We start from the raw sequence: 25134 nt of genomic DNA, 5'->3' as shown, positions 1-25134 counted from the left end.
CTCGCCTGGAGAATCCCATGTAGAGAGGAGCCTGGTAGGCTCCGGTCCATAGGACTGCAAATAGTAAGACATGACTGAAGTGCAGTAGGTAAGATGCTCAATATATTTATAGTACTTGGTTTTGAATCTGAAATTTTATATTACATTCTGATTCTGAATCCATTTGACTTCAGACAAGTCACTTAACTTCTTTGAGCCTTAATTTCTTTATGGATAAATTGAGGGAGTGAGTAGATGCTAAATGACTCAGTCTGGTACTAAAACATTATGATCAAAAATCATTCTGTACACTAGTCACACAGCTCTTCAGTTTCTAGGAATTGCATATCAAAGTTTTGCCAGTATCTTCTCTCTGCCAATTTGTCTCAGCTCTTACATGCATTCAGCAAACCCCAGATCACAAATTATGCCAGTGAGCATTTTGAACCTGGCAAAGTGAAGTGTACTATTCTGAAATATCTGCCCAATATCCAGCAAAACAACTAAAGGTATTATGGGCTTTTCAAAATCAGACATCTCAGCTAACTCTGCGGTGACTTATCCCTATATTCCACTTTGGGTCTTTTTCTTTTGGAGAACTCTGTTACATTGCTGCATCCTAAAGTAGTAAATGAATCTTGGAACACACTATATATACCATTTCTGTGCTTTTATAGTCTAGAGGAAACTTCTCAGATAGGAAATAGTTAGCTATTACTCTGCAAGTGAAATTGAAATGCAGCTGGTTGTACATCCACTTATCCCAACCTTGGCTTCTGGAAATTGGTAAGGATTTTGGAAAAAAAAGAAGTACAGGATAGGAGTGTGAAAGCAATTGTAATTGGTAATTTTGTGTAATAACTATGTCTCAAATCACTACTGAAGACTTCTTCGGAATTAGACTGATTCACATTTAAGAATTGAGTTCACTTCTATATTAGCATGGACTCCAGTTGTGCCCATATAGAAAGCAGTGTGATCAGCTGATTTTTAACAATTGTTGGCTTTATCTTCCTCTACCATTTTTATGAATATATTGTTCCCAACAACACATTTGGTTCACTTTCCTTTTTTTCTCAGCCAATTGTTTATTGTTCATAGATCTCGCTTGACGATATCTTCCAATATGAGATGAAAAGGCAGCAGCTAATTTGCTTCCCTGAATATGACACAAGAGCTTTTAAGTCCATGAAAGGCAGGGTCAATAAAACTTTAACAACATAGCACTTGAAGGGAAATAACTGTGGATTCCAATCCTTTCTCGAGTATTTATAACAAGGGACTTCATCTTTTGTATAATCACTAAAGATGAATTGCTAAAATAAGATTTGTAAACTGTTGTTCATTGTGAAGCTTATTATATCTTCCTATATTTACTTTCTAACTTAATTAAGTTAAGCACTTAAAAAGTATGGCCCTATCTATACATTACACTCAAAAATCATTTTTATGATGGTTGCTAAGAAGTGCTTTAAATTTATATATATTATAAAATTTTTACATTTAAAAATCCTAATTTTTTTATCCAAAGAAGTTACACATTGTTTCCTGATGATACAGCAAATCCTTTATCTGAAGCACAATAGTTAGTAACTGTTTTTGAGCAAAAAAACTCTATCTTCCCTTTGTCTACAAATGAAATGACCTCTTTTCAAACTACCACTTCTTTGAGTCAGTGTAGAAACTGTCCCATGATGTTTCATGGTACCCTTGGTAATCTTTCTTGTAATTAGTTGGCAAAGGAAACTCATAAGAGTAGGGATGTGCTTTCTGGGATACCGTATGTGTTGCATCATCATACAAAGAAACTGTGAGAACCTTCAGAAGAGACTTAGACTTGCCTAAGGCCACAGTATTGGAACTGAGATCTTCTGGGATGTGGACCAGCCATCTTTCTCATTAGACTCAGTTCCTTGCTGCTTCCATCACAGTTACAAAAGAAAGTAGGAAATGATTCGTCTTTGTATAGTCATATAAAAATGATTCTTTCTTCCCATTTCATTCAAATGGGCTTAGGTAGAACAGATAAATAGGCAATTATCTCCTTTCTTTTCTATCTCAGGTGTCTCTGGAGGGTGTGAGCTTTGTTTGAAGGGTATTTCTCTCCTATTTGCCCTCCCTTCCCAGGAGTGTTATAAGGTTGGATTTAAATGACTGGATTCACAGAGAGGATCGTCAAAGGACAAAAAGATACCAGAATTGCCCATAGAGTCCTATAAAGTGCTCCAGGAGCATGCAACAATGGAGTCCTGCTCTCCATTCACCTTCTCTGCACTCAGTCAGTTCCTGTGTTAGCAATAGAAGATTGTTCCCTGTTTAGAAGTCATTAACTAAATACTAGGAAAGGCTTTTTACAAGATAAATCATTTTAATTTATATTGTGTATATTATACCTGTTTCAGGTTCTCAGTAAGCATTTGTGGACTGAACGAGCAAATACTCTTACACTGTTAGCATTACAGCTCTAATAGCCTGCACTGAATAGAAACACGGAGTCCCCCTTATGATGACCACATTCCCAGTGAAGTTTTCTTTATTGAGCCTTTTCTATTTGTTATGATCTATGTGACTATGCGTGCTTAGTCATTCAGTCATGGCTGACTCTTTGAGACCCTTTAACTGAAGCCTGCCAGGCTCCCATGTCCATGGGATTTTTCAGCAAAGGATACTGGAATAGGCTGCCATTTTCTTCTCCAGAGGCTCTTCCAGGCCCAGGAATCGAACCTGCCTCTCCTGTGTCTCCTGCATTGCAGGTGGATTCGTTACCTGCTGAGCTACTGGGGAAGACCCTGTGTGACTTAATGAGCACCAAATGTCATAATCAGATTATGCTACAAGAAGTAGGAAAATAGGTAATTGGGACTAAACATGAGCAAATTTGGTGTGGCCATTATTGATATAAAATAATTTGAAGAACCAATTAATATCCCCTACAATTACATAATGTGAATATTCTTTAAGGAAATCAGTCACTTACTTATCATTGAGTATCAGTTTTCTGGATGAATATGCGCTAAGTGTCTAACAGTCTGCACCCTTGAAGAGGTCAAAGCTTGCAGATAGATGAGGAAGGGAGCTTTGTCTAGTGAAGAAGGGACTGCAAGAGAACAGAAAAAGTCCTGGAATCACAGAAGAGGTAATGGTACTTGTGGGCTGTCACAGGAGGTTCCAGGGAAAGAATTAGTGGAGACAGGTGGAGTTTCCAGAAGAAAATAAAATAGAAAGGTATTACAGAGAAAGAAAGTGGAATAAACAAAGGCACCGTAGTATAGAAGTAGAAGATGTAGTAAGATGTAGTAAGTCAGAGGTAAGTGAAGTAAGTCAGAAAGAGAAAGACAAATATATCACTTAAATGCATGAATAAAATGACATTCAACAGGGGAAAAATGTAGGCATTTAGGAAAATAGTTGGATAAGATCATACCTCATTAGCAGTTTTCAATATTATTCAGTAAGAAATATGGAGACATACTTAAATTTTAACCAAGGAGGGATGGTGGAATAGAAAGAGAATTGTGTCTAATCTGTCTCCCCCTTTTCCTTTTCTACCACTATTACACATTCTAACTGACTTTTATTTTACCCTGACTCTTAGTCTTCATACCTTGAGATATTCTGGAGTGGGAATTAACTTGAATTTATGACAAATCTAATGTAGTGTAAGGGAGGTGGAAATCTAAAAGAACATTATAGGAATTCTTGAAGATGCTCAACATCACTCATTATTAGAGAAATGCAAATCAAAACCACAATGAGGTACCACTTCACACCAGTCAGAATGGCTGCGATCCAAAAATCTACAAGCAATAAATGCTGGAGAGGGTGTGGAGAAAAGGGAACCCTCCTACACTGTTGGTGGGAATGCAAACTAGTACAGCCACTATGGAGAATAGTGTGGAGATTCCTTAAAAAATTGCAAATAGAACTACCTTATGACCCAGCAATCCCACTGCTGGGCATACACACTGAGGAAACCAGAATGGAAAGAGACACATGTACCCCAATGTTCATCACAGCACTGTTTATAATAGCCAGGACATGGAAACAACCTAGATGTCCATCAGCAGATGAATGGATAAGAAAGCTGTGGTACATATACACAATGGAGTATTACTCAGCCGTTAAAAAGAATTCATTTGAATCAGTTCTGATGAGATGGATGAAACTGGAGCCAGTTATACAGAGTGAAGCAAGCCAGAAAGAAAAACACCAATACAGTATACTAACACATATATATGGAATTTAGGAAGATGGCAATGACGACCCTGTATGCAAGACAGGAAAAAAGACACAGATGTGTATAACGGACTTTTGGACTCAGAGGGAGAGGGAGAGGGTGGGATGATTTGGGAGAATGGCATTCTAACATGTATACTATCATGTAAGAATTGAATCGCCAGTCTATGTCTGACGCAGGATGCAGCATGCTTGGGGCTGGTGCATGGGGATGACCCAGAGAGATGTTATGGGGAAGGATGTGGGAGGGGGGTTCATGTTTGGGAACGCATGTAAGAATTAAGGATTTAAAATTAAAAAAAAAAAAAAGACACGGATGGATGTTGACGCCATTAAAGAGACACAAATTGTTCAGGAGTCGAAACAGTGTGGCTGTGCAGAGTATGGAGGGTAACGCAACACATTTATTTGGGTCATCTGGTACTTGAAATATCTGAATGTTCTATGCAGGAATGGGAAGGAAATGAAATGCCAGGAAAGCAAGGAAGAGTTTGGACCCTGGTGGAGTTTTAGGGGTCTCTAGCATACGGACCATGATCATGTGTGTGATTGCATAAGAGGGCTATATGTTTGCTGTACACCTGAAACTAACACAATATTGCAAATCAACTATACTACATTTTTTTTTAAAAAAGAGGATTATAAAATAAGGAGAAAAGAGAACCTTGACTAAAACCCTGGAGAGTACTGAGGAGATGAAATCAGATTGAGGGAAATATTAATACTAAGTACACAAAAGAAGAAAACATTTCAAGAAGAGCTGAGTCAGCAGCAGCAATGCTACAGAGAACAACGGAGATGAGACCACAGAGAACCCACTGGATTTTGCAAATTAGGAGCTAACTTTGTTACCACCAAACCTGTTTTAGCACACTAGTAGCTTGAGGTATGAAGAAGACCTGAGAAAGAGACGGCAGGAAGTATGAAATTCTTTCCCCAAAAGTCAGTTCACAACATAAATGGGAAACCAGTAAAATTATTGGATTGGATACCTTTTGATGCTATTTTTCTTTTCAGACTTTAAGGATTCATTTAGAATTTCATCAAGAAACTTGGAATCACCCTACAGACATATGACCAAAGCACTTACCTACTGAAATAATCAAATTATCTTCACATTATTCTTCTACAGTCCATTGTTTAATGATGTATTGTTGGTATACATAAAATATGAATCAATCAAAATCACAAATGATTAACTCTCCTAAACATAAAATTTATTGTTAATAATGCATCCTTCCTCTACTTAGACATTTAAATGCATCATAGTATGTATAGTTATAAAATTACATATAAAATTGTAATTTAAGACAAGTGTATTTTGGGTTATGATAACCTTCACCACCATCTGGAAAATGTATCTATCATTTTGTTTGTGTCATGTATATTACTTCAAAGAAGACATACTGATGGCCAAGAGGCACATGAAAAAATTGTTCAATATCACTAATTATTAGAGAAATACAAATCAAAACAATGAGATATCACTTCATACCAGTTAGAATGTCCACCACCAAAAAATCTACAAAAACTAAATGCTGGAGATAATATAGAGGAAAGGGTTTCCTCCAACACTATTGGTAGGAATGTAAATTGGTATAGCCACTATGGTAAACAGTATGGGGTTTCCTTAAAAATCTAAAAATAGAGCTACCATATTATCCAGCAATCACACTCCTGGACATACATACAGGAAAAAAAAAAAAAAAAAACGTGGTTCAAAAGGATGCACGCACCCAAAATATTCACTGTAATGCTGTTTAGAATAGCCAAGACATGGAAGCAACCTAGATGCCCATCGACAGATGAATGGATAAAGATGTCGTACATATATACAATGGAATATTACTTGACCATTACAAACATTTTGAAATAGTGTCATCTGCAGCAATATGGATGGACCTGGAGACTATTATACCAAGTGAAGCAGTATAGTAAGTCAGAGAGGTAAGTGAAGTAAGTCAGAAAGAGAAAGACAAATATATCACTTAAATGCAGCACCTAACAACAAAAACAAACAAACAACAACAAAAAAAAAACAGGATACAAATGAATTTATTTACAAAACAGAAACAGACTCAAAGACTTAGGAAATGAACTTATGGCTACCATGAGGGAAAAGTCAAGGAGAGGGTGAGATTGGGAATTTAGGACTGACATGTATGTGTGTCTGTTAGTTACTCAGTCCTGTCCAACTCTTCGTAACCCTGTGGACCATACCTGATCAGGCTTCTCTGGCCATGGAATTTTCCAGGCAAGAATACTGGAGTGAGTTGTCATTCCCTTCTCCAGGGGATCTTCCTAACCCAGGGATTGAATCCCACTTTCCTGCATCACAGGCAGATCCTTTATAGTCTGAGTCATTAGGGAAGCCCAACATGTATGCACTGCCATATTTAAAATAGAAAACCAACAAGGACCTATGCACAGGGAACTCTGCTCAATATTCTGTAATAAGCTAAATGGGAAAAGAATTTGAAAAATAAATAAATACATGTGTATGTATAACTGAATCATTTTACTGGATACCTGAAACTAACACACTGTTAATTATACTCTGCTGCTGCTGCTGCTGCTAAGTCACTTCAGTCGTGTCTGACTCTGTGCTACCGCAGAGACGGCAGCCCACCAGGCTCCCCCGTCCCTGTGATTCTCCAGGCAAGAACACTGGAGTGGGTTGCCATTTCCTTCTCCAATGCATGAAAGTGAAAAATGAAGGTGAAGTCGCTCAAATTATACTCTAATATAAAATAAAAAATATCTTGAATTAGGAGAGAATCAGTGAGGGAATATTTAATAACAATTGTGGCAGATGTTGATGCCTTTTTGAGTCTTCTTGGGATAGCAGGTGTGTGTTAAAAGACAGTTCCATTCCAAGAGTCTTCTAGAACCTTGAATTCTTTCTTAGCAAATAACATTTCTCAGTCCTACTCAAGGACATGATGAAAATACTGAATAATCAAGGGATTTCTCATTTATGCATTGAGTTAAGAAAGATATTTTAAAGTATCACTGAGGGATGAAACAAAGAATATAGTTGTTAACAAATTTTCAAAGGGATTAGAATAAATAAAATGTTAATTAGGTGCCTAAAGAAAATATGTGGAAGTAATTTTTTTTTAGTAGCCAGTAGAACATACACAAACCTCCCTTCTGCTTATCCCTTTGTGAATTTTCTGAACTGAATGTTAAAAATTAAATCATCTTTTCGTAAAAAGGAAAAACATTTTGATATACTGATTCATTTGTCCCCTATTCTCCATAAAATGCTATTTTTAAATTTCAAACAGCTATTCATTTTTTTTTTACTAAGAAAAGTATCAACATTTTAAAGAATAAGATGATAAAAATGCTTTGATTACAATTAATCTTTGTGAATACTGAATGAGAAACAGAATCTTTATTGGAGAAGCAGTAATCAAATCAGTAGATACTACAAAACAAGTTATAAAAAGTTCTTTAATTATGAATTGCCCTTGTCCACACTTTTCTCTTTCAATCATTCAAATTACAATGAAACATGATGAATAAGCAAATTATTTTCCTCGAGTGCTAGTCTTTAGGTTAAAATAGGGACCGCAACTTTACATACCATTGGTATGAGATATTTTAGTGCTAATATTATGAAATATGTATTATTTTTATTAAAACTTCAAGATAAATTGTACTTGTTTTAATTTTATCAGTAATGAACAGGAGTCTAGGATGATTCTCTGAAAATATATTGATAATCTCTAAGGCATAAATTATTAGCTTTGTTCTAAAATTGATGGAAATCTTGTGATTGCTCTATATGCCATTCAAACAATATTTTCCTGTCCCCTACCACAGGTTGAGAAACTTTGAACAAAAAAGAGAATAAAGTTATGGCTAAATACTAATAGCAAATGATTGCTTCAGATGAAGTAAATATCCCACATGTTTTCCTTAATGGTTAAACATATTTAACAAAATCTTGGTAGTCTTATTGTAAAAGCCATTTTACTTCTATTTTACTGAGAAGTATTTGCAGCCAGCAGAGTTAATGCAGGCTCATTAAGAAAGCCACAGCACTCTGTGCATTAGGACTCTGCACTTACCCCTGCTTTTAGCCCAATTATCCCATATTGCGGGATGAGGAAGATCATTGTTCCTGCTCACTAGTTCTCTTGACATTTCATGTCTCTGTGAGCTTACCATCAATTTATCCAGGGTTTTTCAAAATTAACCAATCTTAAGTAGCACTCTGGAACTTTAAAAATCAGATTTCTAGACCCCTTCCTCACAGGATTATGATTTGCTGAACTTAGGGTAGGGTGTCTGAATCTACATTTTAACAAAGGGGCAAGGTACCTTTTAAGATTAAGTAAATTTGGAAATAACATCTACTTCTCTGCTCTTCTTATATCCTGGGGATGATTTCTCTCATGCATTGTGATGCTAGTCCATGGAATAGTCTTTTCTCTGCATTTCTGCATCCAGTGTGTCTTCTTTCTTCCATTTCTTGCATACTTGGAGTTGACACTCACATGCTTTCATTTTCAAGGGCAAATCCCACTTTTCCACTTTCTTCTTCAATATCCTGTGGGATTAGAGTATCTTCCCCCAAAGCTCTGAGGTTCATGAGCAGAAATGAGTAGAGAACTAGGGCTTCCCTGGTGGCTCAGTCAGGAAAGAATCTGACTGCAATGCAGGAGACCTGGGTTTGAACCCAGGGTCAGGAAGATCCCTTGGAGAACCAATATTCTTGCCTGGGAAATCCCAAGGACAGAGGAGTCTGTCAGGCTACAGTCCATGGGATGCAAGAGCTGGACATGACTTCTCAACTAACCACTGCCACAACCAGAGGACTAGCTAGGATTAAATGGACAGGAGGATACTAGAAATAATAGATGCTCAGAACAGGAGGACTAGACATGACATACCTGGGGCAGAGTATGGATGTGAGTAGGAGGAGCAAAATTTAAAAAACAGAGTGGAAACATAAGGTTTTGGCTAGTGATCTTACCTGGAAGGCATAGTGCCTCTGCCTGGTAAGACTAAGAGTGATAAAGGGAAAGATAGTCCTCTCCAGGAGCGAGAGACTAAAAAGGGTAGTGGCACCAAGACATGTACAGGATTTTAATCACATCCCTTATTAACTGGATATGATGATAATCATAAAAAGTGACCACTCTAAATAAACACAGTAAAGAATCTGCCTGCAGTGCAGGAGACCCAGTTTCAATCCCTGGGTTAGGAAGATCCCCTGGAAAAGGGAATGGCAACCCACTCCAGTATTCTTCCCTGGAGAATTCCATGATCAGAGGAGACCAGCAGGCTATAACCCATATGTATGTATATGTGTGTGTTTACTGCTCCGCTAAACATACTTCTCCTCTTACTTATCTATAATCTCCCACTCAGACAGTAAGAAACTTAACTCTACTATTTGCCATACATTATTCAGTTAAGGGAGAAGAAAACGGCAACCCACTCCAGTGTTCTTGCCTGGAGAATCCCAGGGACGGGGGAGCCTGGTGGGCTGCCGTCTATGGGGTCGCACAGAGTCGGACACGACTAAAGCGACTTAGCAGCAGCAGCAGCAGCAGCGTTCAGTTAAGTGCTTAATTCCCTAGTAGTTCATTTTTAAACTTAGAGCCAAGCCCTGTTGTTTCTAGAAACTGGAGCTGATCATACAGAGTGAAGTAAGCCAGAAAGAAAAATACCAATACAGTATACTAACACATATATATGGAATTTAGAAAGATGGTAATGATGACCCTGTATGCGAGACAGCAAAAGAGACACAGATGTGTAGAGCGGACTTTTGGACTCTGAGGGAGAGGGAGAGGGTGGGATGATGTGGGAGAATGGCATTGAAACATGTATACTATCATGTAAGAAATGAATCACCAGTCTATGTTCGATGCAGGATACAGGATGCTTGGGGCTGGTGCACGGGAATAATCCAGAGAGATGATATGGGGTGGGAGGTGGGAGGGGTGTTCATGTTTGGGAACTCATGTACACCCGTGGTAGATTCATGTCAATGTATGGCAAAACCAATACAGTATTGTAAAGTAAAATAAAGTAAAAATAAAAATTTTAAAAAATACATAAATATGCTTGGGGCTGGTGCATGGGGATGACCCACAGAGATGTTATGGTGAGGGAGGTGGGAGGAGGGTTCATGTTTGGGAACGCATGTAAGAATTAAAGATTTTAAAATTAAAAAAATAAAAAACTAAAAAACTAAAAATAAAATAAAATAAAAAATACATAAATAAATAGCATCTGGCATTTAATTTAATGTTAAATAGAAATATACCTTTCTTTACTCTCTCATGCCTACATCACTAGAAACATATGTTTTAACAACAAAGCAAGCCTTCCTCTGAGATTTGATCTTGTTTCTTCATTTGGTATTATAACCAGTGGGAACAAAATTACAAATAGATTATGTTCCAAATATTTGCTTTCCAGTCAGTCATTTGGAACTTGTGGCTTTTGTTTTAATTGAAACACTTTACAAATAATGGTAAGATTTCTAGGCTAGCTCACAACGGCCTATTTAACCCAGAATATAATTGTGAGGGTATATAATTTCAATTAAAAATGATAGAATGTAACATTAATACGTAGAAAGGGAAACATTAAAACAAGAAGTAGTGTTATATTAATCTTAGAAATAATTGCTTAGGCAAAGAAAGCAAGACCTGAGAGTAAGAAGTCTATTCAATGCAGAGAAAACATCTGTGAAGGGGCAAACTGACATGATGAATTCTGAGATGGCTACAACACACAGAGTGTGATGTAGATTCTAATAAGCTTGGACAGGCAAGCAGAAACTCAATTATTGTAGCCTTCATGTGCCATGCCAAGAAGATGGGGTTTAAGTTTAGTGGAATGGGAAGTTGATGACGAATTGTATGTAAAAGTATGGCGTGATCTGATTAGCAACTTAAAATCTTACCCTGACGACCGTCTTAAGGATAGATAAGAAAGGGGTGACAAAAGAGGCAGGATCAATTAAAAAATATTGAAATGGTAGAAACAGGAGATGAAAGCATGACTTAAGCTAATAATCCAGCTTTCTGAGGAAGGGGAAAAGTGGTGAGACATGAGAGGTGATAAAGAGATAGACATTTGGTTTCAATTACTAGTTATTATCATTGGGGTGGGGGAGGAATGAACCTTTATGATTTCCCCTTCACTGGTTTGAGAGATGGAGAAATTAATTGGGCATCTCTTGGTGCCATTAATCAAGAAACAGGGTGTGGTAGGAAGAGAAGTCTGGAAGAAAATGTAATGAGTATTTAGTAACATGATTTGCATGAAAAATAGTCTTATCTTTCAATCATAATCCAGGTATTTTATAATAATTTATAGTGGGAATGATTTCCTAAGATAACCTGCCAGAAAAGGGAGAACAGAAAGGGTACAAAGGTGTTACAAAGAATTTATGTGTACTTACAGAAAAGGATTATCAAAGGTGTACCTTCATGACTATAAGAAATGCCAGCAGAAAAAATTAGATGATGACAGCTTACATTAGATCTCTTGAGAGGGAAGAAAGAAAATATGACAAAGAGTCACCAAACCAGGAAGTTTGGAATGGGTACCATCAGTCCAACTGGAGGTGGGGCTTGTTTGGGATTAAGGGAAATAATTTAAGAGGAAATGTGCAATGGCTTGCTTAGTCAGATGCATGTTTTTATGGTATTGGAGTAGCACCATGGACTATTTTAGTTGTGATTTCCACTCTTATAATTTTCCTCTTTGAGGTGTGACTTGATAAAATTAAAGTCGTCCTTGCTAGCTAGATAATATGTCTATTATGTGTGCTATACCTATAGTATATTTCATGTGACTTAAAATTTATAACTCCTTATAATATTTTGTAACACAGGTTCAATTTTCTAACCACTTAATTTCATCTTCGCCCATCTGTTTTCCCATGTGCAAATCAAAGATCTTCCTTCTCTGACACCTAATCTTCCCTCTCATTATTTTTCATGTCATTTACATGCCTGCGGGTTCAGGGAGAATAGAACTGTAGCAATAAAAAAGCAGGAAATATGCTGGTATCTTTGGAAATTTGAAGTTCTTGAAGGACTAGTCATTACTTAGCATTTAGTTTTCTTCCAGAAAACACAACAAAATGAATGACATTATCAACAACAAAATCAAACAATCTAGTCCAGACCATCAGCTGTTTCTTTGTGTGCATTAATTGATTTCAATCTGAAAGCTGGCATATAGCCTGGAATTAATTTTTATAATTTGCTTCTTATCTATGGGAAATGGATCCACAGGGAACTGATGAAGAGGATAAGTTTTTATAACCATCTCCTATGTAAGCCTTATTATACTAATGTATGTGATAGAGAGGATAAGTTTTTATAACCATCTCCTATGTAAGCCTTATTATACTAATGTATGTGATAGAAATAAATGAATGTGACTAAAACAAAGCAAAAAATGATTTGAGTATTTTTAAGAATGTGTTGCAACAAATAAATATGTGAAGAACCAGTAAAGTAGGGGAAGATCTCTAAAGAGAACCATTTTTCTTGAAGGGTAGTGTTAAAAATAAGAACATTTCTATGGAAGATTTCTGAAGTGTACACTTGAGTCAAACAATCTAAATAAATAAAATATTATCTTAGTTGAAGGTTTTAGCTGACAAGTAGCTGAAAACTACACTAGCAAAATTAAAAAGTATCCAAGAAAAAACTTCAAAATTAAGCTTATCATTTGAAAACTGCCATGCCAACAAATATTGTCTCCTTTTTAAGCCAAACATATTTTTCATATGTTTTAGAGGCTTTGTAGATATTCAAACAAACATAATAAGAGTTACAAAAATGCATTAATTAATTAATTTACTAAAACTTTAGTTAGTTCTAATCTGTTATGGGAACTAAGATATACATCGGTCAAGGAAGAACATACGAGCAATCTCACTTAAGACACGGACAGGAGCAGATATAAAGTAAAATACAATGTTCTTTAGCAAAATCAATATTCTAAATTTGAGTAAAATTAGCTACAAATGTCATGAAATATCTTAAAAAGCAATTTCACTGGCATGCTATGATAGGTCAAAATTACGTAAATGCATTGTCATCATCTTTGCACATTTACATAAATATTACAGAGATGCTAAAGAAATAAGAAACATAATTTCTTATAATAATACTGCTGCTGAATTTTACATAAATACTGCATCATATTATATTTTGAAATTTTATACAACTGGGTGCATTACACAAAAGTCAGTTGAATAAAAGAAACTAATAGGGAAGAGTTAGCCTATGATGAAAAAATTAAATCACTCAGATTTAACAACATTAACTCAAATACAGTGAAAATTATGTACGATAATATTGTTTATGATGAAATTTATGTAAGATGAAGAATCAAGAAGATAAAACTGATTTTATAAACAAGTTGTAATATTAATTGAATAAATCGTTACACATATATGATCAAAACCAAAAAAAAAAATCTGCTTAGAAAGGAAAATATAAGCAAGGTGAAAAGACAGCCTTCTGAATGGGAGAAAATAATAGCAAATGAAGCAACTGACAAACAACTAATCTCAAAAATATACAAGCAACTTATGCAGCTCAATTCCAGAAAAATAAACGACCCAATCAAAAAATGGGCCAAAGAACTAAATAGACATTTCTCCAAAGAAGACATACGGATGGCTAACAAACACATGAAAAGATGCTCAACATCACTCATTATTAGAGAAATGCAAATCAAAACCACAATGAGGTACCACTTCACACCAGTCAGAATGGCTGCGATCCAAAAATCTACAAGCAATAAATGCTGGAGAGGGTGTGGAGAAAAGGGAACCCTCCTACACTGTTGGTGGGAATGCAAACTAGTACAGCCACTATGGAGAACACTGTGGAGATTCCTTAAAAAATTGCAAATAGAACTACCTTATGACCCAGCAATCCCACTTCTGGGCATACACACCGAGGAAACCAGAATGGAAAGAGACATATGTACCCCAATGTTCATCGCAGCACTGTTTATAATAGCCAGGACATGGAAACAACCTAGATGTCCATCAGCAGATGAGTGGATAAGAAAGCTGTGGTACATATACACAATGGAGTATTACTCAGCCGTTAAAAAGAATTCATTTGAATCAGTTCTGATGAGATGGATGAAACTGGAGCCGATTATACAGAGTGAAGTAAGCCAGAAAGAAAAACACCAATACAGTATACTAACACATATATATGGAATTTAGGAAGATGGCAATGACGACCCTGTATGCAAGACAGGGAAAGAGACACAGATGTGTATAACGGGCTTTCGGACTCAGAGGGAGAGGGAGAGGGTGGGATGATTTGGGAGAATGACAGTCTAACATGTATACTATCATGTAAAAATTGAATCGCCAGTCTATGTCTGACGCAGGATGCAGCATGCTTGGGGCTGGTGCATGGGGATGACCCAGAGAGATGTTATGGGGAGGGAGGTGGGAGGAGGGTTCATGTTTGGGAACGCATGTAAGAATTAAAGATTTTAAAATTTAAAAAATAAAAAACTAAAAAAAAAAAGAAAGAAAATCTGGAATAAACATATCTAATACTATATTGATAGTGAAAGCTTTTGGGAGACCTGGATAATCTCTTGTTACTTTACATTTTACTCTAATGCTCAGAACAAAGACTAATTAGTTTTATAAGAATAAAATCAAGTAAACTTTCTCAAAATGAATGAAATGAAGCTTTACTCCAATAATGGCATTGCTTTTCTCAAAGCCCAGCAGCAAGACCCTATACTTGATATATTACACAGATGTCCTAGCATGTAAATGAGCTTGTGCATGATTGAAATGAGCAAATGCTTATTTCTCATTGCTTTGTTGCCACTTTTGGGGTGGAGTTAGATGTAAAGCTCAGTATAAGACAGTTGGAAGAGAACAGCAGTTCTGCCATATCTACAGTGCAAGTAGTATCTCTAGTTATATCTAGCAATAGCCTATATTTTTGCTCTTTTATAGGAAATAAAGCAACATTAACACAAAGCAGCATTGACACCGTCTGAAAACTTAAAAACAAACACTAATTAGTGTTTGCTTTGAAAGGATATATATTAAAATTGGAAAACTATAGACAGAAAAGATTAGCCTGGCCCCTGTGCAAAGATGACATGCAAATTTGTGAAGCACTCCATATTTTTATCAATAGGTAACTGGATTAAGATGCGGTATACAGATACAACAGAATATTACTCAGACATAAAAAAGAATGAGATATTGCTGTTAGCAGCAAAATGGATGGCCCTAGAGAATACTATATTTAGTGAAATAAGTCAAAGACAAATATATGACATAACTTATATGTGGAATATAAAAAATAATACAAATTAATTTATAGACAAAACAGAAACAGACTCACAGATACAAAAAAGAAACTTGTGGTTTGATCTCTGCTCCTTTTCTTATTAAATAAAGCTTTCCAATAACTAGTGTTATAATTAAGCATTTATGCTGTACACACATTAGTGAACACATATATTCTTTGCCCATTTGAAAATGGTGTTTAAAATATATGCTCCCATGTCAAGTATCACTCTATGTGAAAGAGAAGAATAAATCTCTCTCATGTTGACCAACAATTCAGACAGTAACTTTGAATACCCACATCTCCATGTTTTCAAAAGAACAAATAAAGCTTTGATCTCTCTCTGGTGATATTTTATTTTCAATCCACGTCTCATTTCTTTGTCATTTGAATTCATACTCTCATAATGTAGAGGGGTTTTATTTTTCTTTTTGTGGTGGTAAAACAGTTTTTAGTGTGTTCTTACTCCTTTAGCTACAGAAAAGTTTTGTTTAATATACCAATAAGAAATGTGTTCTCAAAATAAAATTAAAGTATGAAAAAGGAGGCCAATTCGTTCAGCAGTAAAGAATCCACCTGCAATGTAGGACTTGCAGTTTCCATCCCTGTGTCAGAAAGATCCCCTGGAGAAGGAAATGGCAACCCACTCCAGTATTCTTGCTTGGGAAATCTCAGGGACAGAGGAGACTGGCAGGCTACAATCTATAGGATTGCAAAAGAGTTGGACATGACTTAGCAACTAAACAACAACAATTCCTTACAAAGTCAAGACTGTTGATGTTTATTATGTTTCTATCAGTAATATGTTAGGTTTTCAAGCAACTCAAAGATATATAGACAAGATATGTGATTTCTTTCTAGTGCTTAGAGTCCAGTTGGGGAGATAAGCCTTACACTTGAAACTTCCCCTTATAACAATATAAATTATTTATAAAAATATAAATTCTATACAAAACAAACTCCTGTATGTGCACTCTGAAATAAGTGAGGCCACATGGCTGATGTCATAAGGGTATGATCGATTGCTTATTGAAAGAGCTTGAGCTGAAGGATGTTTCAAAATAGTTACAAATGTTTATTGTACAGAAGACAATGACATACAAATGTAAGAAGCAAGCATTTAAGGATTATGTAAATAACTATCTTCTGGGAAAAGCATAAGAAAAAACCCAAGCCATACTACACAGAGCTATTTGATGGAGGACTTTGAATAATAGACTCAAAGAGAAGAAATGACTTAAATTATTTCAAGTTAAGAAAGTATCACCATTATTTAAGAAATGATTTGCTTGGAAATGAAGCACCGCATAAGTTTATTCAGTAAGTAGGTTTGGCTTTGTTCAACTTCATTCAACTTTAAGCCCACTTTTCTTTTGTATAATGAAATAGCCCTAACAGAGGGTCTTAAGGGCTAGAACTAGATTTAGGGGGAGAAGAAAAGATAAGTATCAAGCTCTGGAAGTACACTGTGATGAGGGCAAATGCAGCCTGGTATTTAAGGTGAGTCAGAGGTAAATGCCAGGAGAGATACATCAAGTAAAAGTGATATACTGTGTAGAGAGGAAACATAGAAAAATATAGTAAGATGTTAGCTACAGGGAATAAAGCAGAGCAAGGCAAACAAGAGCTGGAATTTGTTCATGTACTGGGATCCTTGCTGTTTCATTTTACTGGATACATGGTTCTTAAGTATATTGTGTGTGTGAGTATGTGTGTGTGTGTGTATGCTCAGTTGTGTCCAACTCTTTGCAACCCTATGGACTGTAGCCTGCTAGGCCCCTCTGTCCATGAGATTTCCCAGCAAGGATCCTGAAGTGGGTTGCCATTTCCTCCTCCAGGGGATCTTCCCAACCCAGGGACTGAACCCATGTCTCTCAGGTCTCCTGCATTGGCAAGAAGACTCTTTACCACTCAGTTCAGTTCAGTTCAGTCACTCAGTCATGTCCGACTATTTGTGACCACATGAATTGCAGCACGCCAGGCCTCCCTGTCCATCATCATCTCCCGGAGTTCACTCAGACTCACGTTCATTGAGTCCGTGATGCCATCCAGCCATCTCATCTTAGGTCGTCCCCTTCTCCTCCTGCCCCCAATCTCTCCCAGCATCAGAGTCTTTTCCAATGAGTCAACTCTTCGCATGAGGTGGCCAAAGTACTGGAGCTTCAGCTTTAGCATCATTCCTTCCAAAGAAATCCCAGGGCTGATCTCCTTCAGAATGGACTGGTTGGATATCCTTTCAGTCCAAGGGACCCTCAAGAGTCTTCTCCAACACCACAGTTCAAAAGCATTGATTCTTCAGTGCTCAGCCTTCTTCACAGTCCAACTCTCACATCCATGCATGACCACAGGAAAAACCATAGCCTTGACTAGACGGACCTTAGTCGGTAAAGTAATGTCTCTGCTTTTGAATATACTATCTAGGTTGGTCATAACTTTTCTTCCAAGGAGTAAGCGTCTTTTAATTTCATGGCTGCAGTCACCATCTGCAGTGATTTTGGAGCCCCCCAAAATAAAGCCTGACACTGTTTCCACTGTTTCCCCATCTATTTCCCATGAAGTAATGGGACCGGATGCCGTGATCTTCGTTTTCTGAATGTTGAGCTTTAAGCCAACTTTTTCTCTCTCCTCTTTCACTTTCATCAAGAGGCTTTTAGCTCCTCTTCACTTTCTGCCATAAGGGTGGTGTCATCTGCATATCTGAGGTGATTGATATTTCTCCCAGCAATCTTGATTCCAGCTTGTGCTTCTTCCAGTCCAGCATTTCTCATGATGTACTCTGCATAGAAGTTAAATAAGCAGGGTGACAATATACAGCCTTGACGTACTCCTTTTCCTATTTGGAACCAGTCTGTTGTTCCATGTCCAGTTCTAACTGTTGCTTCCTGACCTGCATACAGACTTCTCAAGAGGCAGGTTAGGTGGTCTGGTATCTCTCTCAGAATTTTCCACAGTTTATTGTGATCTACACAGTCAAAGGCTTTGGCATTAAACCTCTGAAATGCTCATCATTTGTGTAGGCAGTAAGCATCAAGCATTTTGGAAAGGAATTTGGTTTCACTCCTTAAGAAGCTAAACACAGCAAAAGCTAGAAAATAGACTGGTATTATTTTCTAAAAATAGATTATTTGTGCTGTGGAGCAGAAAGGAAATTCCACAATTAATAAAAATATGGTGAATCACAAATCATTAGTAGTCAATAGTGCCATTAGAGAATTCAGTTCTAATGAGGTGGATGAAACTGGAGCCTATTATACAGAGTGAAGTAAGCCAGAAAGAAAAACACCAATACAGTATACTAACACATATATATGGAATTTAGAAAGATGATGATAACCCTGTATGGGAGACAGCAAAAGACACAGATGTATAGAACGGACTTTTGGACTCTGTGGGAGAGGGAGAAGATGGGATGATTTGGGAGAATGGCATTGAAACATGTATACTATCATATAAGAAACAAATCGCCAGTCTATGTTTGATACAGGATACAGGATGCTTGGGGCTGGTGCATGGGGATAATCTAGAGAGATAATATGGGGTGGGAGATGGGAGGGGGGTTCAGGATTGGAACTCATGTACACGCATGGCGGATTCATGTCAATGTATGGCAAAACCAATACAGTATTGTAAAGCAAAATAAAGTAAAAATAAAAAATTTTTTTAAAAACTAAAAAAAAGAATTGGAGGTATGAGAAGGAAATAAATTGAATGAGGATGTTGGAAAATATTTATTATTGGAATAGGGACTAGAAAAAGGGAGAAGGAATTTAAACAATTAGGCCTTCTAACCTGCTATATTGCTTTAATATTACATTAAGGTATTTTATGACTATCAGAATCTTTGTTTGCCAGAACTTGGATATACCCTGTTACCTTTTTATGAATTGGGGATCCATCCAAAGAAAAAAAATACTGGAAATTATATTTCCATTTACATGGGAATATTTGAGGCACAGGGTACATTATATTGAAGGAATACTTAGGTTTATTGGCTCCTATTAGAAGAAAAATGTATCATCCATAACTTTTTTTTTTTTTACATCTAAATTTCCTTCTGCTTCCAATCTATTCATTTTGGCATGTATGCAATCAGTTTGTCAACAAGAAAGAATCAATAAATCATCCATGGTGGGTATAGAACTACTTTATAATGCTAAAGGGTCTGTGATTCCTGTACGTGTTACAGTCTTCTAGTATTTCTGATCCTTGCCCTTTATATAAGGTATGTTGATTCACATCTTCCTGTTAAAACAGGACATATGACCTTTCCTGGTGGTTCAGACGGTAAAGGGAGTGCCTGCAAAGCAACAGACCCAGGTTTGATCCCTGGGTCAGGAAGATCCTCTGGAGAAGGAAATGGCAACCCACTCCAGTATTCTTGCCTGGAAAATCCCATGGACAGAGGAGCCTGGCAGATTACAGTTCATGGGGTTGTAAAGAGTCAGACAAGACTGAGTGACTTCCCTTTTTCAACTATTTTAGAGCATGACTTTTTGTGCTTTTTCCTTTGTCTGTAATGGTAGTCCTACTAGGCCAAAAATGCAAGCATAAGGAACTCAGACACTTGAACTGATCACAGAGGAGTTTCTGCTGTGTGCTGTGTACAGAAATCCCTGCAAATAAGGAAGAGTCACCAGATTTCCCTCACTACCCTTCATACATCTACACGATGGCCTGCATCTCACAGAAGCTGCCCTCTCCTAGTTCCTGGACCACTGCCAAGTAGAGTACATGCATGAAAGAGCAAGATTTTAGTAAATTAAATTTTTAAATAAAAATAAATTTATATTTTCAAAAAATGGTTTTTAATTTAGTTTTTAAAGGATTATAGCCTTTAAAAATTAACTTCTTTATATAATGAGTGAGATGGTGGATTTTTTTCTTTAAAGAAACACAAATGTTTAATGGTTTTGCATACCAATATAAAGCTAGCAGATGTGGTGAAATTCCAGCAGAACTATTCAAATTGCTAAAGTATGATGCCATCAAGATTTTGCATTCATTATGTCAGCAAATCTGGAAAACCCAGCAAAGGCCAAAGGACTGGAAAAGATCAGTCCTCATACCCAATTCCCAAGAAGGGTGGTGGTACCAAAGAATGTGCTAACCATCAGTTACACTCATCTCCCATGCTAGTAAAGTCATGCTTAAAATCTTGGGTGCTAGGCTTCAGCATTATATGAACCAAGAACTTCCAGATGTCCAAGCTGGATTTTAAAAAGAAAGAGGAATGAGAAATCAATTTGCCAATGTTCTCTGGATTATAGAAAAGCAAGGGAATTTCAAAAAAAAAAAAAATCTATCTCTGTTTCATCGACTGTGCTATAAAACCTTTGACTGTGTGTATCCTGACAAACTGTGGAAAGCTATTCAGTCCAGTTCAGTCACTCAGTCGTATCCAACTTTTTGCGACCCCATGAACTGCAGCACCCTAGGCCTCCCTGTCCATCACCAACTCCCAGAGTTCACTCAAACTCACGTCCATTGAGTCAGTGATGCCATCCAGCCATCTCATCCTTTGTTGTCCCCTTTTCCTCCTGCCCTCAATCCCTCCCAGCATCAGACTCTTTTCCAATGAGTAAACTCTTCACATGAGGTGGCCAAAGTACTAGAGTTTCAGCTTTAGCATCATTTCTTCCAAAGAACACCCAGGACTGATCTCCTTTAGAGTGGAAAGCTATTAGAGAGATGTTAATACCAGACAATCTTATCCATCTCCTGAAAACCCATATGCAGGTCAAGAAACAACAGCTAGAACTCTATATGGAACAACTGATTGGCTCAAGTTGGAGAAAGGAGTATTACAGGTATGTCTGCTGTCACCCTGTTTGTTTAACTTATACACTAAGCACATCATGAGAAATGCCAGGCTGGATGAGTTACAAGCTGGAATCAAGATAGGAAGGAGAAACATCAACAACGTCAGACATGTGGATCAGTCAGTTCAGTTGCTCAAGCATGTCTGACTCTTTGAAACTCCATGGACTGCAATATTTCAGGCTTCCCTGCCCATCATCAACACCTAGAGCTTTCTCAAACTCATGTCCATCAAGTCATTAATGCCATCCAACCATCTCATCCTCTGCCATCCCCTTCTCCTCCCACCTTCAATCTTTCCCAGCATCAGGGTCTTTTCTAATGAGTCAGTTCTGTGCATCAGGTGGCCAAATTATTGGAGCTTCAGCTTCACCATCAGTCCTTCCAGTGAATATTCAGGACTGATTTCCTTTAGGACTGACTGGTTTATCTCCTTGCAATTCTAGGGAATCTCAAGAGTCTTCTCCAACACCACAGTTCAAAAGCATCAAATCTTTGGTGCTCAGCTTTCTTTATGCAGATAATGCCACTCAAATGGCAGAAAGCAAAGAAGAACTAAAGAGCCTCTTGATGAGGGTGAAGGAGGAGAGTAAAAGAGCCAGCTTAGGACTAAATATTAAAAAAAAACTAATATCATGGGATATGGCCCCATTACTGCATGGCAAATAGAAGGGGGAAAGCTGGAAATAGTGACAGATTTCCTCTCTTGGGCTCCAAAACCACTGTGGATGCAGACATGAAATCAGAAGACAACTGCTTCTTGGCAGGAAAGCAATGACAAAACTAGACAGTCTATTGAAAAGCAGAGACATTACTCTGCCAACAGATATCCATATAAGTCAAGGCTATGGTCTTCCCAGTGGTTACGTACAGTTATGAGAGCTGGACTATAAAGCAGGCAGAGCACTGAAGAATTGATGCTTTCAAATACTGGTGCTGGAGAAGACTTCTGAAAGTTCCTTGGACAGCAAGCAAGGAGATCAAACCAGTCAATCATAAGGGATATCAACCCTGAATATTCACTGGAAGGACTGATGTTAAAGCTGAAACTCCAGTATTTTGGTCATCTGATGCAAACAGATGACTCATTGGAAAAGTCCTTGATGATGGAAAAAGAAGAGGGCAGAAGGAGAAGAGGATCACAAGGAGGCCTAGTGTGATGCAGTCCATGGGGTCGCAAAGTGTCAGACACAACTGGGCAATTGAAGAACAACAACACTACAACTCTGATTCCCAATATCTTTGGAAAAATGTTAGTTATTCATCCATATACCTTTAAACCTCTACTACAGACTATAGAATGTTTAGGATAGAGATATTCTGATGTCTGCAAAATGGAAAGTTTAACGTGATAAACCTGTAACTTTTGGCACAGGACTGGAAAAGGTCAGTTTTCATTCCAATTCCAAAGAAAGGCAATGCCAAAGAATGCTCAAACTACCGCACAATTGCACTCATCTCACATGCTAGTAAAGTAATGCTCAAAATTTTCCAAGCCAGACTTGAGCAATACGTGAACCGTGAACTCCCTGATGTTCAAGCTGGTTTTAGAAAAGGCAGAGGAACCAGAGATCAAATTGCCAACATCCTCTGGATCATCAAAAAAGCAAGAGAGTTCCAGAAAAACATCTATTTCTGCTTTATTGACTATGCCAAAGCCTTTCACTGTGTGGATCACAATAAATGCGGAAAATTCTGATAGAGATGGGAATACCAGACCACCTAACCTGCCTCTTGAGAAATCGGTATGCAGGTCAGGAAGCAACAGTTAGAACTGGACATGGAACAACAGACTGGTTCCAAATAGGAAAAGGAGTATGTCAAGGCTGTATATTGTCACCGTGCTTATTTAACTTATATGCAGAGTACATCATGAGAAATGCTGGACTGGAAGAAACACAAGTTGGAATCAAGATTGCTGGGAGAAATATCAATCACCTCAGATATGCAGATGACACCACCCTTATGGCAGAAAGTGAAGAGGAACTAAAAAGCCTCTTGATGAAAGTGAAAGAGAAGAGTGAAAAAGTTGGCTTAAAGCTCAACATTCAGAAAACGAAGATCATGGCATCTGGTCCCATCACTTCATGGGAAATAGATGGGGAAACAGTAGAAACAGTGTCAGACTTTATTTTTTTGGGCTCCAAAATCACTGCAGATGGTGACTGCAGCCATGAAATTAAAAGATGCTTACTCCTTGGAAGAAAAGTTATGACCAACCTAGATAGTATATTCAAAAGCAGAGACATTACTTTACTGACTAAGGTCCATCTAGTCAAGGCTATGGTTTTTCCTGTGGTCATGTATGGATGTGAGAGTTGGACTGTGAAGAAGGCTGAGCACCGAAGAATTGATGCTTTTGAACTGTGGTGTTGGAGAAGACTCTTGAGAGTCCCTTGGACTGCAAGGAGATCCAACCAGCCCATTCTGAAGGAGATCAGCCCTGGGATTTCTTTGGAAGGAATGATGCTAAAGCTGAAGCTCCAGTACTTTGGCTACCTCATGCGAAGAGTTGACTCATTGGAAGACTCTGATGCTGGGAGAGATTGGGGGCAGGAGGAGAAGGGGACAACCGAGGATAAGATGGCTGGATGGCATCATGGACTCAATGAACGTGAGTCTGAGTGAACTCTGGGAGATGATGATGGACAGGGAGGCCTGGCATGCTGCAATTCATAGGGTCGCAAAGAGTCAGACATGACTGAGCGACTGAACTGAACTGAACTGGTATTCATTTTGACGGTCAAGTGAAAACTATGAATGAAAGAAAAGGATTTCTCTGATATATTTAAAAACCATTTCAACATTGGGTTAATTTCAAGGCAAACCATTCACTGCATGCATATGTGTTTATATTTATGTATTTATAAAATATGTATTTATATAAACACACACATATATAAAATGTGTGTACATACACACACACACACACACACACACACACACACATTTCACCCATGTCCTTAAGAAAGTAATCTTCTAATCAGAGGGATGATCATGCAGTAGACAACTTCAATAAAGTTGTAAGTGCTATACTTATAATTAATAAAAAGTTTATAGGAATTTAGAAGAGAAAGACACTGTCTACTTATTAAAGAAAACAACATACCTTTCAGTTCATTTCAGTCACTTAGTCTTACCTGACTCGTTGCGACCCCATGGACTACAGCTCGCCAGGCTTCCCTGGGTTTACTCAAACTCATGTCCATCACGTCAGTGATGGCATCCAACTATTTTATCCTCTGTTATCCCTTTCTCCTCCAGCCTGCAATCTTTCCCAGCATCAGGGTCTTTTCTAATGAGTCAGTTCTTTGCATCAGGTGGCCAAAGTATTGGAGTTTCAGCCTCAGCAACAGTCCTTCCAATGACTATTCCAGACTGATTTCCTTCCAGATGGACTGGTTGGATCTCCTTGTAGCACAAGGGACTCTCGAGAGTCTTCTACAACACCACAGTTCAAAAGCATCAATTCTTCAATACTCAGCTTTTGTTATAGTTCAACTCTCACATCCATACATGCCTACTGGAAAAACCATAGCTTTGACTAAAGCTATGGGCCTTTGTTGGCAAAATAATGTTTCTCATTTTTAATATGCTGTCCAGGTTGGTCATAACTTTTCTTCCAAGGGGCAAGTGCCTTTTAATTTCATGGCTGCAGTCACCATCTGGAGTGATTTTGGAGCTCCCCAAAACGGGGAGTGAGGTGGGAGGGGGATTCAGGATGGGGAAATACATGTATACCCATGGCAGGTCCATGTTGATG

The 25134-nt window shown here is 37.6% G+C and overlaps 1 protein-coding gene and 1 non-coding gene across 2 annotated transcripts in view; one reads left to right on the top strand and one right to left on the bottom strand.

Moving 5' to 3' along the window:
• ZNF804B (zinc finger protein 804B) overlaps positions 1-25134 on the bottom strand; it is a 583084-nt gene that overhangs the window by 306759 nt on the left and 251191 nt on the right. The window lies entirely within an intron of this gene.
• Positions 15282-15390, top strand: LOC114114686 (U6 spliceosomal RNA). Its single transcript, XR_003589303.1, has one exon. It is a non-coding gene; the product is annotated as a U6 spliceosomal RNA (small nuclear RNA).

This window comes from Ovis aries, chromosome 4 (genome assembly GCF_016772045.2).
Source record: "Ovis aries strain OAR_USU_Benz2616 breed Rambouillet chromosome 4, ARS-UI_Ramb_v3.0, whole genome shotgun sequence".
NCBI classification, from domain to species: domain Eukaryota; kingdom Metazoa; phylum Chordata; class Mammalia; order Artiodactyla; family Bovidae; genus Ovis; species Ovis aries.
The sequence above is the reverse complement of the archived record's forward strand: the minus strand, read 5'-3'. Positions and strand labels throughout refer to the sequence as shown.